The sequence below is a fragment of the Triturus cristatus genome, chromosome 2_1 (genome assembly GCF_964204655.1).
Source record: "Triturus cristatus chromosome 2_1, aTriCri1.1, whole genome shotgun sequence".
NCBI lineage: Eukaryota > Metazoa > Chordata > Amphibia > Caudata > Salamandridae > Triturus > Triturus cristatus.
In genome coordinates, this window is record NC_140581.1 from 920,983,230 (window position 1) to 920,998,849 (window position 15,620).

Below are 15,620 nucleotides of genomic sequence, written 5' to 3' on the forward strand. Positions count from 1 at the left end.
TGATCCTAGGGACCCTTAGGATTCAAGGGGACTTAATCTCTCAACTTAGAACGGCCACAGGGCGTGTTTACACAGTGGTGAAGGGAGGGGACGGGGCCTGAGGTGACGTGTGCAACCACACCCTATGGCACGTTCTAAGTTGGGGAAATAATTCCCCTTCAATCCTGAGGGCCCCTGGGGGCTAACTAGCCCACCAGGTGCTTCCAGTAAGCGACACTGCTCTGCGTTGCAGAGAGGTGGTGCAGGCCATGCCCCTTTTTACCCCTCTCTGCAATGGTGCTTACTGGACGTACCTAGTGGGCTATTTTTCCCCTAGGGACCCTCAGGATTCAAGGGGACTTAATCTCCCAACTTAAAACAGCCTCAGGGCGTGTTTACACAGTGGGGAAGGGAGGGGACAGGGGCTGAGGCGACGTATGCAAACACGCCCTATGGCGCGTTCTAAGTTGGGGAAATAATTCCCCTTCAATCCTGAGGGCCCCTGGGGGCTAACTAGCCCACCAGGTGCTTCCAGTAAGCGCCACTGAGCTGCGTTGCTGAGAGGTTGTCCAGGCCGTGCCACGTTTTACACCTCTCTGCAACGCAGCTCTGTGGTGCTTACTGGAGGTACCTAGTGGGCTAGTTGGACCCTAGGGACCCTCAGGATTCAAATGAACTTAATTTCCCATCTAGAAACGGCCACAGGGCGGGTTTACACAGTGGTGAAGGGAGGGGACGGGGCCTGAGTTAACGTGTGCAAACACGCCCTGTGGCGCGTTTTAAGTTGGGGAAATAATTCCGCTTCAATCCTGAGGGACCCTGGGGGCCAACTTGCCCACCAGGTGCTTCCAGTAAGCGCCGCTGCGCTGCGTTGCAGAGAGGTGTTCTAGGCCATGCCCCTTTTTACATCTCTCTGCAACGCAGCTCTGTGGCGCTTACTGGAGGTACCTAGTGGTCTAGTTGGACCCTAGGGACCCTCAGGATTCAAGGGGACTTAATCTCCCAACCTAAAACGGCCACAGTTCATGTTTACACAGTGGGGAAGGAAGGGGCGGGGCCTGAGGTGACGTGTGCAAACGCCCTGTGGCGTGTTTTAAGAGGTAGTTTTAATCCCCTGCCCTATTATATACTAGGGGCTTACAGAGGAGGTCATGCTAATCACAGGGGGACCTCAACACATATTGTTCCCTAGTGTATGTAGGTGTTTTCACTGTATTCTGAGTGTCTTTTAACATAGCACTGGCTCTAGGACTTGTTAGTCAGACTCAGTTACCACCAGTATCCGTCTGAAAAAGTTGAGGGTACAGGATGGTTTTGCAACAAGGCTTCTTTCTGCACTTCTGTTTGTTCTTACTGCACGTTATCCTTCTTCCTGCACTTTTCTTCGTCTTTGAGGACTTCTGTTGCTTCTTTCTGCATTTCTTTTTTCTCTTTCTGTGCGTTTTTTCCTCTTTCTTAACATGTCCTATCTCTGTAGGCATAGTTAGGAATTAGCATTTAAAAAACCTTAAAAATTCATTGAAAAAACCATAGGTTTCAGGGGCGTTATAGTTAGCTGGACTTTTCACTCGTACAAAACCATTGAAATTCCCGCTTTATAGTTAGTTCAGCTAACTATAACTCGCGCGCCCGCAATGCACTGCTGATGACGTCACATATTACATCACTCATGACATGGTCAGTGACATCACTCATGACATCACTGATGACATCTCAAATGACATCACTGATGACATCATCCTTGTGATAGAGTGGCAGACCTCCTCTCCCCCTAATATAACCTTTGATACACACATTCAAAAATAGAAACTAAAATGTTCAAAACAATGGACATACCAATACCAGTTACAACAACGTATTCAGTAATACTAAGATCCACATACACATCCACTCATTCACCAACAGTCCTATACAGTCATTCATACAAGTACTCACTCATCATATGTACTCATACACCTATACATCCTGTTACACAACGCCACTCATACATAGAGTTATTCACACACAGTCACTTATGCTAATAAAGAATCAAACATCCATTTACTTGCATATACAGTCATACACACACCACCACACTTACTTCTACAGAAACTGACACATACTTAGTCTTTTAAAACATTCACTTATAGAAACACATACTTATTCATACAGGAACTCTTCCAATCTCTCACTCTCACATATACTCACTTATATACACCAATAGTCACACACACTAGTTTAAAACATATGTAGTTACTCAAGATACTATTGAGACAGTCATTCACTCACTAACACACCCATGCACACACTCATCCACCCATACAGTCCTGCACACATGCTGTCTTCAACACATACAAACAGTGAGTCACTCATTCATGCACCTATGCACTACGTAATACCCCCCACCGAACCATACAGACACTCAGACACTCATACTGACACTCAAATAACCAACTAATAACCTATCTAGACACTCATGTAGCTACTCACCAACCCATGCAGCCACTTATACACAAAGTGAGAGACTGATACAGATATTTACATATTTAAACATTACTCACTAAGCCATGTATTCACTAAGATACACTTAATCAGTCAGTTATACAATCAATTTTTCAAACACAAATCATCCATTTAGACACTTATATACCCATTTATTCTTCCATCGACCTTGAGATATACATATATAAAACATATGTAATTTTCAGAAAAACACACATTCACTGGATGATTTTATCAGTGATGTCATCCGTGATGTCATTTGAGATGTCATCAGTGATGTCATGAGTGATGTCACTGACCATGTCATGAGTAATGTAATATGTGACATCATCAGCAGTGCATTGTGGGGTCGCGAGTTATAGTTAGCTGAACTAACTATAACGGGGGAATTTTAATGGTTTTGTACGAGTGTAAAGTCCAGCTAACTATAACGCCCCTGAAACCTATGGTTTTTTCAGTGAATATATATATATATATATATATATATATATATATATATATATATATATATATATATATATATTCACTGAAAAAAACATAGGTTTTACAAACGTTATAGTTAGGAATTCAGGGACGTTATAGTTATTTGAACATTTGACTCATATAAAACCAGACAAATTCACCTGTTATAGTTAGTTGAGCTAACTATAACTCGCGTGCCAGCAATGCACTGCTGATGATGTCACATATTACATCACTCATGACATGGACAGTGACATCACTGATGACATCACTGATGGCATCATTCAGTGAACGTATGTTTCTGTAAAGTTTAAATATTTTTCATATATATCTATACCAAGGTGTATTGAAGAATGAATGCATTTACAAGTGCCTGAAGGGATTATTTAGTAGGTGTGTGACTGACTGTATAAGTGAGTGATTGAACATGTCTTACTGAATGTATGGGTTAGTGACTACACTGTGTGAAAGTCTGCATTAGTCTCTCAGTTGGTGTGTAAGCAACTGCATGGGTTGCTGAGTATCTACATGAGTGTCTATATGGGTTATTAATTTGTTGTCTGAGTATCTGTATGCGTCCCTGAGTGTCTGTATGGGTGGGTGGGGGGTTGCATGACTCTGTGCATAGATGTCTGAGTGGGTGATTCGCTGTTTGTATGGATTCAAAAGCGCATCTGGGAAGGGCTCGATGGATGAGTTACTGTGTGTATAGTTGTGTTGGTGAGTGAATGAATGTCTCAGTGGTATATGTGTGACTAACTACATATGTTTTAAGGCACTATATGTGAGTGTTGGAGTATATAAATGACTATACATGAGAGTAAGTTATTTGAAGAGTTTGTGTTTAAATGAGTGTCTGCTTGTATCACTAATTGTATAAGACAGAAAATATGTCTCAGTATCTCTATAAATAAGTAATATGGTGTGTCTATAAATAACAGACTTGGTGTGTATAATTGTATACATGAGTAAATGGATATGTGATTGATTCTTTGCATTACTGACTAGGTGTGTGACTAACTCTATGGATGAGCGGCGGAGTGTGACTGCATGGATAGATGTATGAGTGCATATTATACTACTGTATTGATGAGTAACTACATGTATAAGTGACTGGATGTGTGTGTTGACCTAGGAAACAGTGAGTGGTACGTAGTATATGGCATTGTTGTATATATAGTTTCAAAAATTGTAGTCTGCAGGTTAGAATGGGTGTATCAAAGTTTATATTAGGGCATCAGTATGTGCATCAGATTATCACGTGGATGACGTCATCAGTGATGTCATCAGTGATGTCACGGACCATGCCATGAGTGATGTAATATGTGACATCATCAGCAGTGCATTGCGGGCGCGTGAGTTATAGTTAGCTCAACTAACTATAACAGGCGAATTTCTCTGGTTTTATATAAGTCAAATGTCCAACTAACTATAACGTCCCGGAAACCTATGTTTTTTTTTGGTGAATTTCAAAGGTACTTTTTGAAATGCTAATTCCTAACTATAACGTCTGTAAACCTATGGTTTTTTCAGTGAATTTCAAAGGTTTTTTAAAAGTTAATTTCATATTTTAATGTTTATAAACCTATATTTTTTGTATTTTTTGTAATATTTTGCAACTCTATTATACTTCTTTTTTTTTACTTTAAAAATTAAGTAATGTTTTATATCTTCCCCAAAAATATGTATATCTTTTGTTTTTGTTTGAGAAAACTGCTCTCCCATACCGGTAGTGTACCAAGCTCCATCACCATGTGAATCCTATCCGCCATATTGCTAAACTCGTAAAGGATGCGCATTTAGTATCCAATGGATTCGTGGCACCGCGTCCCGCGTAACATCATATACGTATGAGTTCGCACCAGCTGCTACATAGGTATCCGATGGGTACTTAGTACCAAGCCACGTGTTATGTCATGTACGTATGAGGTCGTGCCCGCTGCGTGTTGGGTATGCAACGAGTGCACGCTGCCAGGCCCTGTGTTACTTCATAGACGTATGGTGTCACGTCGGGTACACCATTCCCTCATTTTTTTTTATGTATCAAAACTATATCTAAATAACTTTAAACTGTATATGAGAGCAAGCGATAATCTAAAATATTTTAAACCTTTATATATTTCTAACTATAATAAACTTATATTAGGATAAATATATTTTCTAAAAATCTTGTTGGTGCGGCCTCCTTGCGCCCTCGACCCGCGATTGCCATGTTACAGTTGGAGGACCCCACCCATTTTAGTCATTCTCTCTACAGCATTTGATGAGACACACCCCTTCTGCTTAGAGAGCTTTTTTGAAAAGTTTTTTTGCTGTGTACACATATCTTCTACTACACACAACATGAAACGATCATCTTGATCAATATTCATGGTCTGTACATTAGCCTTCCACGTGTGATCGCCATGCATCTCAAATGTTAAATCAAAATTCAAATGTGTGTTACACGATGCCCCTGGTGTGTGTGTGTGCACATTATTGTGCTGCCTTTCGGCCTGGGTATTGCTGGCCCGAAGGGGTATCATCAGCCACGGGCAGAGTGCACATCCTAGATCAAATGTGACAAACGGTAAACAGTAATGTGGACATTTGTATTGCTGTATTCTCTGTTGTCAGGCTTTACCAGTATAGTAGTGTGTCATATGTGAGACTTTCCGATTCACGTTTGGCATGCATTGCTTAACTATAATGAACATTATCACTATTTATGACGTAGCCTCACTGCTGATCCTCCCTCCATCTGAGCACATTCACATGTGTGCACTTCGCGATAGCAACACTTTCAACAATACCGCACACCATTCACATGAGTGTCTGCGCATATCCACAACCTTGACGACATGTGATGTTGGCCATTCAATGTTTTTGAACAGCATCTCATTACCGATAGTTGCCGCCCTCTCGGTACATCCTACAATAATGTAAATTGCGCATTCTGCGACGTCAAAACTGCAACAGAAACACACATAAGTACACTTCCTGGCCAGGCAGGAACTGAACAACGTCCATGTCCCCGGAACTATTATCCACACCCCTACGCTCGCCTGGCATACGCAAGCCCAGCCCACTTTGCGTATGTATAAATAGGATAACAATGACGCCACATGTCCCAGTTCTTCTACACTGCCTCAGGTGATATGGCCACATCCACCTCGCATATCACAATGCGCAATAAAAAAAAGGAATCCATGAGGCGTATACCATCGTAGCAATCAACACTGCACCTAAATTCTGAACACTGCTGCCCGTCGTGTTTGGACACACAACAATGACAGCAGGTGAGCAGTGGGGCCTGGGTGCACAGGGGCTGCAATTGAGCATGATGCTGCGGGAGGGGTGGGGTGCATCAGCCTGGGTGCGCAGGTACAAACAAGCGATATTGCCCTGCTTAATAATGTGTTCTCTGACCTCATTCAGTCACATGTCTGTCTCATTTTATGGACCTGCCGGACCGTACTGTAGCCATTATCAAAATTAGGTTACCCAAGAACAGTCGTGGACCTGGGTTCAATATGGTATGAAAAACAGTGGTCCTAAACCTAGATCACAAATGATTGAAACATAATCCTACAAGCGTTATTTGTAAAAACCTTTTGAGCCTCAACACTTTTCGGCTCACTGTATCAATACATTCACTCTGCTAATGGTGCAACAACCAAGGAAAATATTTTTTCAAAAGAGGTTTTTTAATTCCATCATATTTCAAGATAATATTAACCTGTTTACTGGACAATTAAAGGTACAAAGAGCAGGTTACATTCTAGGAACGTGCAAAAAGAGAGAGTGCTCTGGTGATGAAAGGGTGAATAGAAATTTCAAGAGTAGTGGTAGAGGGACAATTGACAGTTCTTGCTTGACTGATCATACAATCTCAGTCTTATGTCAACCTGGCCACATTTACTTTCAATTTCAATTAGATATCATTCATTTCATTGTACAGTACACAATTGAATTCTTGTGTGGCACGTTCTTGAAAATGAACTCGTGGTCCAAGTAGGGTATAGATGGGCGTCAACGTTGCGACCTGGCTTGGGGCTCAGGGGTGGGTGGGGGCCTCAGCCTGCGGGTCTTCTTCAGGACAAAAGGAGCAACCTGGGTACCGGTGTGGTGTCAAAGTCACATACCTGTGGGTTCTCGTGGCTAGTGGGGATATATTCCGTCTAATTCTGGGAGCAAGGGCCTTATCAATGATTCACATGAGCTACTGCAAAGGTCCTGTGGATTGTGGGGAACCTTCTCATCCGATTTAAGCAGGAAAAAATGCATCCTCATCCAAGAATGAAGGGTAGAGCGTGGTCTTCCAATACGGAGGCATGCAATGCCGCTGCACGTTTCTGTAAACAACCGGCGTCAGAAGTCCGCGCGGAGAAAAACGGCCATTGATGCAATCAACACTGCACCTGAATTGTGAACACTGCTGCCCGTCGTGTTTGGACACACAATAATGACAGCAGGTGAGCAGTGGGGCTTGGGTGCACAGGGGCTGCAATTGAGCGTGATGCTGTGCGAGGGGTGCGGTGCATCAGCCTCTGTGCACCGGTACAAACAAGCGATATTGCCCTGCTTAAATAATGTGTTCTCTGACCTCATTCAGTCACATGTCTGTCTCATTTTAAGGACCTGCTGGCCCGTACTGTAGGTCTGAGCCAGCGGGCGGCACTGCCCTACAGACACGAGTTGAGCGCAGGGCTGCGGGAGGGGTGAGGTACATCAGCCGGTGTGCAAAGGTGCGAACAACCGATGTTACCCTGCATACCGATGTGATCTCTGACCTCATTCAGTTACATCTCTGTCTCATTTTAAGGACCTGCTGGACCGTACTGTAGGCCTGAGCCAGCGGGCAGTGCTGCCCTACAGACACGTGGCGTTGGCTTTTGGGGCACTGTAGTGAGCTGATTACTAAGTGTACATGCACACAGGCTTGCGCCACTGCATTACACACACACATTATACTTCTAGTTCCTTTGCATGTGAACGTTGGCATAACATATTATTATTTAACCTTGTGTATTTTCGTGCACTCCAACTCCTCTTTGAACCACGATTACCACTAACAGTTCAAAGATTGTACTTCAAGAAGGAAGGATGCACTCAACTGGTGTTCTCTATTAACATTGAAAGAAACCTTCATTTAACTCAAGACGTTTCCAACATTATATTTTTTCTCCCTTTTCAAACACTGGGTTAGTGGAGCCAAAATGTGTGGAGCGGGTGCTCACCCCGTGATGATGCCCTGGGCATTCTGACGCCTTCCACCGTGGTATCAAGACACCGTCCCTGACCGGAGACCTGCTAGGCCACCCTGATAGCAGCACCCTGGGGTTGGAGCACGCACCGGCACGTCCTTGGACACACCGGCTGTGGCAGGTGAGCAGTCATGCCTCGGCGCGCAGGAGCTGCAATTGAGAACACAGCGGGGGAAGGGGCTGGGGTGCAGCAGCCTGGGTGCACAGGTGCAGGCAAGCGATGTTGCCATAGATAATAATGTCATATTTGGCCTCATTCATATCTCTGTTTCATTTTAAGGACTTGCTGGACCACACTCTTTCTCGCGGACCCCAGTGTCCCAGACACACGGGTGACGGGAGGTGAACAGTGAGGGCCGGGTGCAGTAGGCCGGCGCTCTGTCTCCTCCTCCCTGTTCTTTTCACTCTCCCTCCCCTTCTCCCTTCCATCTACTCGCTCTCTGTCCCATTCTCACTTTCCTCCATTCATTCTCACTACCTTTCTTTTTCTCTTAGACATGGCACACATACTTGTGTTTCTTTTTTGTCTTACAGGTTTTGCACGCTGCTTCCGGAGGAGTCCCACCCACTTCTTTCATGTTTTACTGTTGTTCTAATAAAGTTACATTTCCACTTATTTGTGTTGTGTTAATAAAAGTTATTTTTTTTTACCAATAAATAACTGAGTGTATGGGTCTTCTTTTTCTGACAACACTTGTCTGTAGTTTATTGTGAAAATCGGCGGTTGATAGTAGGTTATAAGGGGAATTTTGTTTTAATTTTCCGGTGCACCTACCAAATATAAACCAACAGACTATTACATAAATGAAGCCTGGGTAATTGTATAATGGCAAGAGTGCTATGAGTGTATCACTTTATGACACCATGAGTACTGCCCGTGTGATTTCAGATCCAATAAGGCACTGCCTAGGGCCACCGAGGCTTCAAGGACTTGCGAGCCCCACCCTCCACACTTAAATAAAGCCCCGGAGACTGCCAATCCCCGGTCTTGAGTTGGCCTCAAAGCCCCCTGAACAATTTGTAAACAATACCCGGGGAGGTGTCGATCCCCTAGTCTGCAAAATGTCTCTGTGTCCTCCCGCGCCTAATTTACATGTGAGATTAAAATCCACAGTGTTGCAGAGACCCCGCAATATAATAATAGGATTGGCCCTGGAACATTACCCACCAGTGTGGTCATTTAAATGAACGGGTGGGACCCCGCTTCATTTTTTTTCTCCATTTTTACGATCCGGTTCCACTTTATTGAAATGATGCGAGGTTTTCCTTCTCTTGCTTCAACGAGGCAAACAAGAATTTACTATCACAGGGTGTAAGCAATGCCCCCTGTCTGTAATAGGAAACAGAAATGTCCCCACTTGCACACCCCAGGACATTGTATGACGTGCGCCTGGGAGGTGGCGCTCCATGGGACCATGATGCTTTGTTTAATGCATAACTACAGAATTAGTGTAAACGCATACTAACACTACTTGCACATGTGTGGTACAGCAACCAGAGTGTAGGGAAGAGCCAGAGGAAGCCCAAAATCAATATCACATAGTTCGATCAGCCGATGACACTGGGATGAGTAGAAACATATTCACCAAGAAAACGAGCCTTCAGCACACGACCCTTGGATAAGTAGAAACAGATTCACCAAGAAAACGGGTCTCCCGCACAACGCAAGCAAGCGCAAAATCTTGGTGAGTGCTGCCTTCTTTTCACCTTCTCCCGCTCATCGCCAAATTTATGGAGTGAACTGGAAGACAGCAGTGGATCCGATAAGTAGATTTATTGCAGGAAAAGAAGACAGCTTAAACAGCCACCAACAGGACCAGACACCAAGGCATCTGTCTTCTCCAGCACCGTGTACAAACTCCCCAAGATTCCCCTCATGACAGCCCTACATTCTAACATTACATACTTACATTATAGTATCATTACATACTAACATTGTACTATGACTTACATTGAAATAGTACACAGAGCACATCACTTTACAGCAATTAGGTCACAGTTTAATACCCGAGTCTTCAGACCAGTAGGGGTGAGTAGTTCGCTTCCCACTCCCTGAATAGTATAAACGCATACTAACACTACTTACAGTTATACTATAGCGGCCAGTATGCTACAGCGCCCACAGCCCATCACTTTACAATAATCAGCTCAGTTTGATCCCCGAGTCTTCAGACCGGTAGGCGTAGTACTTCGCTTCCCATTTCTGGTATAGTATGAACGCACAGTAGAGCTCAGTAGTTCACTTCCCACTCCCTGTATGGTATAAACGCCTACTAACACTAATTCCACAGGTATCCTACAAACACCAGAGCACATCACTTTACAGCAATGACCTCCCGGTTTAGGCTCTAGGTTTCATACCCGACCACTTCACTTCGCACTCCCCCACAGAGGTTACAGTGCTCCCATCCTCCTGTTTCCTACTCTTTTCGCCCTTTTTCCCCCTTACTCGCTTCAATGGAATCACAAAATGGCAGCCAACACTTCCTAGTTGCAACCGCTCGCACCACTCACAACCAATAAGCAGCAAGCTCGTGCTCATAGCGCCTCAGCCAATCAGATGGCAGAATCCCCAAATATCGATATCTGTAAATTTTGATATTTCTCCAAAACTACTGAACGGATTTACACCAAATAAACAAAAGCTTGCTTTATAGACTAAGACCCTTCTCCCTGCCAAATTTGGGGTAATTCCGTTCACCCGTTCGACCTGTAGCCTTATCTAAAGTTTCCTATGGAAATTAACATGGAGGAAACACGTTTTGGGACCCCCCTTTTATCTCAGCCCCCCTTGACGAATCACCCCCAAACTTCCCACATAGGAGCTAACATGAACAAAGAATTAGTTTGGAAAATGTCATGAAGATTCATCAAACGACGCCAAAGTTATAAGCAAAACAAAAAATGCTCTTCCTATGGAAACTTGGTCCTAACTACCTACTTATTATATATATATATATATATATATATATATATATATATATATATATATATATATTCACAACAAAATGCCCTTAAGCTTTGGAAGGTCACTCGGCTGTCCGCCAACCATTCGGTTTTCACTCCTTCCTCCCCTTAGCATCCCGGCAAGCAGTAACATCGCCTGACGCGTTTCGATGTGGTATACATCTTATTCATAGGCTCACTGACGCAGACTGTGACAGAGAACGCTCTTTTATTTCCATTTCCGCATGATTAATTAACATTAATTGTCCTCAGTGGACTTGCGCATAGTGCATGATTATTCAGTGGCATGTTGGGACCTGTAGTCCCTGTTCGAGCAATAGTTCTCCCAAGTTGGTCTCTGTACATAATCCAAATTTAAAAAGTCATTTAAATCCTTAGTAGGAAGCGGGACGGGCTGGGGAGTTCATTAACATAAGGCAGACAGCGCCATCGGTCCTGGAATAGTTCCGACCTCAGCCTCTCCTTCATTACCTTGAGATGGTGCTCCTTCCCACGGCGCGGGCCGCCGTGTATAGATTCACAACAAAATGCCCTTAAGCTTTGGAAGGTCACTCGGCTGTCCGCCAACCATTCGGTTTTCACTCCTTCCTCCCCTTAGCATACCGGCAAGCAGTAACATCGCCTGACGCGTTTCGATGTGGTATACATCTTATTCATAGGCTCACTGACGCAGACTGTGACAGAGAACGCTCTTTTATTTCCATTTCCGCATGATTAATTAACATTAATTGTCCTCAGTGGACTTGCGCATAGTGCATGATTATTCAGTGGCATGTTGGGACCTGTAGTCCCTGTTCGAGCAATAGTTCTCCCAAGTTGGTCTCTGTACATAATCCAAATTTAAAAAGTCATTTAAATCCTTAGTAGGAAGCGGGACGGGCTGGGGAGTTCATTAACATAAGGCAGACAGCGCCATCGGTCCTGGAATAGTTCCGACCTCAGCCTCTCCTTCATTACCTTGAGATGGTGCTCCTTCCCACGGCGCGGGCCGCCGTGTATAGATTCACAACAAAATGCCCTTAAGCTTTGGAAGGTCACTCGGCTGTCCGCCAACCATTCGGTTTTCACTCCTTCCTCCCCTTAGCATCCCGGCAAGCAGTAACATCGCCTGACGCGTTTCGATGTGGTATACATCTTATTCATAGGCTCACTGACGCAGACTGTGACAGAGAACGCTCTTTTATTTCCATTTCCGCATGATTAATTAACATTAATTGTCCTCAGTGGACTTGCGCATAGTGCATGATTATTCAGTGGCATGTTGGGACCTGTAGTCCCTGTTCGAGCAATAGTTCTCCCAAGTTGGTCTCTGTACATAATCCAAATTTAAAAAGTCATTTAAATCCTTAGTAGGAAGCGGGACGGGCTGGGGAGTTCATTAACATAAGGCAGACAGCGCCATCGGTCCTGGAATAGTTCCGACCTCAGCCTCTCCTTCATTACCTTGAGATGGTGCTCCTTCCCACGGCGCGGGCCGCCGTGTATAGATTCACAACAAAATGCCCTTAAGCTTTGGAAGGTCACTCGGCTGTCCGCCAACCATTCGGTTTTCACTCCTTCCTCCCCTTAGCATCCCGGCAAGCAGTAACATCGCCTGACGCGTTTCGATGTGGTATACATCTTATTCATAGGCTCACTGACGCAGACTGTGACAGAGAACGCTCTTTTATTTCCATTTCCGCATGATTAATTAACATTAATTGTCCTCAGTGGACTTGCGCATAGTGCATGATTATTCAGTGGCATGTTGGGACCTGTAGTCCCTGTTCGAGCAATAGTTCTCCCAAGTTGGTCTCTGTACATAATCCAAATTTAAAAAGTCATTTAAATCCTTAGTAGGAAGCGGGACGGGCTGGGGAGTTCATTAACATAAGGCAGACAGCGCCATCGGTCCTGGAATAGTTCCGACCTCAGCCTCTCCTTCATTACCTTGAGATGGTGCTCCTTCCCACGGCGCGGGCCGCCGTGTATAGATTCACAACAAAATGCCCTTAAGCTTTGGAAGGTCACTCGGCTGTCCGCCAACCATTCGGTTTTCACTCCTTCCTCCCCTTAGCATCCCGGCAAGCAGTAACATCGCCTGACGCGTTTCGATGTGGTATACATCTTATTCATAGGCTCACTGACGCAGACTGTGACAGAGAACGCTCTTTTATTTCCATTTCCGCATGATTAATTAACATTAATTGTCCTCAGTGGACTTGCGCATAGTGCATGATTATTCAGTGGCATGTTGGGACCTGTAGTCCCTGTTCGAGCAATAGTTCTCCCAAGTTGGTCTCTGTACATAATCCAAATTTAAAAAGTCATTTAAATCCTTAGTAGGAAGCGGGACGGGCTGGGGAGTTCATTAACATAAGGCAGACAGCGCCATCGTTCCTGGAATAGTTCCGACCTCAGCCTCTCCTTCATTACCTTGAGATGGTGCTCCTTCCCACGGCGCGGGCCGCCGTGTATAGATTCACAACAAAATGCCCTTAAGCTTTGGAAGGTCACTCGGCTGTCCGCCAACCATTCGGTTTTCACTCCTTCCTCCCCTTAGCATCCCGGCAAGCAGTAACATCGCCTGACGCGTTTCGATGTGGTATACATCTTATTCATAGGCTCACTGACGCAGACTGTGACAGAGAACGCTCTTTTATTTCCATTTCCGCATGATTAATTAACATTAATTGTCCTCAGTGGACTTGCGCATAGTGCATGATTATTCAGTGGCATGTTGGGACCTGTAGTCCCTGTTCGAGCAATAGTTCTCCCAAGTTGGTCTCTGTACATAATCCAAATTTAAAAAGTCATTTAAATCCTTAGTAGGAAGCGGGACGGGCTGGGGAGTTCATTAACATAAGGCAGACAGCGCCATCGGTCCTGGAATAGTTCCGACCTCAGCCTCTCCTTCATTACCTTGAGATGGTGCTCCTTCCCACGGCGCGGGCCGCCGTGTATAGATTCACAACAAAATGCCCTTAAGCTTTGGAAGGTCACTCGGCTGTCCGCCAACCATTCGGTTTTCACTCCTTCCTCCCCTTAGCATCCCGGCAAGCAGTAACATCGCCTGACGCGTTTCGATGTGGTATACATCTTATTCATAGGCTCACTGACGCAGACTGTGACAGAGAACGCTCTTTTATTTCCATTTCCGCATGATTAATTAACATTAATTGTCCTCAGTGGACTTGCGCATAGTGCATGATTATTCAGTGGCATGTTGGGACCTGTAGTCCCTGTTCGAGCAATAGTTCTCCCAAGTTGGTCTCTGTACATAATCCAAATTTAAAAAGTCATTTAAATCCTTAGTAGGAAGCGGGACGGGCTGGGGAGTTCATTAACATAAGGCAGACAGCGCCATCGGTCCTGGAATAGTTCCGACCTCAGCCTCTCCTTCATTACCTTGAGATGGTGCTCCTTCCCACGGCGCGGGCCGCCGTGTATAGATTCACAACAAAATGCCCTTAAGCTTTGGAAGGTCACTCGGCTGTCCGCCAACCATTCGGTTTTCACTCCTTCCTCCCCTTAGCATCCCGGCAAGCAGTAACATCGCCTGACGCGTTTCGATGTGGTATACATCTTATTCATAGGCTCACTGACGCAGACTGTGACAGAGAACGCTCTTTTATTTCCATTTCCGCATGATTAATTAACATTAATTGTCCTCAGTGGACTTGCGCATAGTGCATGATTATTCAGTGGCATGTTGGGACCTGTAGTCCCTGTTCGAGCAATAGTTCTCCCAAGTTGGTCTCTGTACATAATCCAAATTTAAAAAGTCATTTAAATCCTTAGTAGGAAGCGGGACGGGCTGGGGAGTTCATTAACATAAGGCAGACAGCGCCATCGGTCCTGGAATAGTTCCGACCTCAGCCTCTCCTTCATTACCTTGAGATGGTGCTCCTTCCCACGGCGCGGGCCGCCGTGTATAGATTCACAACAAAATGCCCTTAAGCTTTGGAAGGTCACTCGGCTGTCCGCCAACCATTCGGTTTTCACTCCTTCCTCCCCTTAGCATCCCGGCAAGCAGTAACATCGCCTGACGCGTTTCGATGTGGTATACATCTTATTCATAGGCTCACTGACGCAGACTGTGACAGAGAACGCTCTTTTATTTCCATTTCCGCATGATTAATTAACATTAATTGTCCTCAGTGGACTTGCGCATAGTGCATGATTATTCAGTGGCATGTTGGGACCTGTAGTCCCTGTTCGAGCAATAGTTCTCCCAAGTTGGTCTCTGTACATAATCCAAATTTAAAAAGTCATTTAAATCCTTAGTAGGAAGCGGGACGGGCTGGGGAGTTCATTAACATAAGGCAGACAGCGCCATCGGTCCTGGAATAGTTCCGACCTCATCCTCTCCTTCATTACCTTGAGATGGTGCTCCTTCCCACGGCGCGGGCCGCCGTGTATAGATTCACAACAAAATGCCCTTAAGCTTTGGAAGGTCACTCGGCTGTCCGCCAACCATTCGGTTTTCACTCCTTCCTCCCCTTA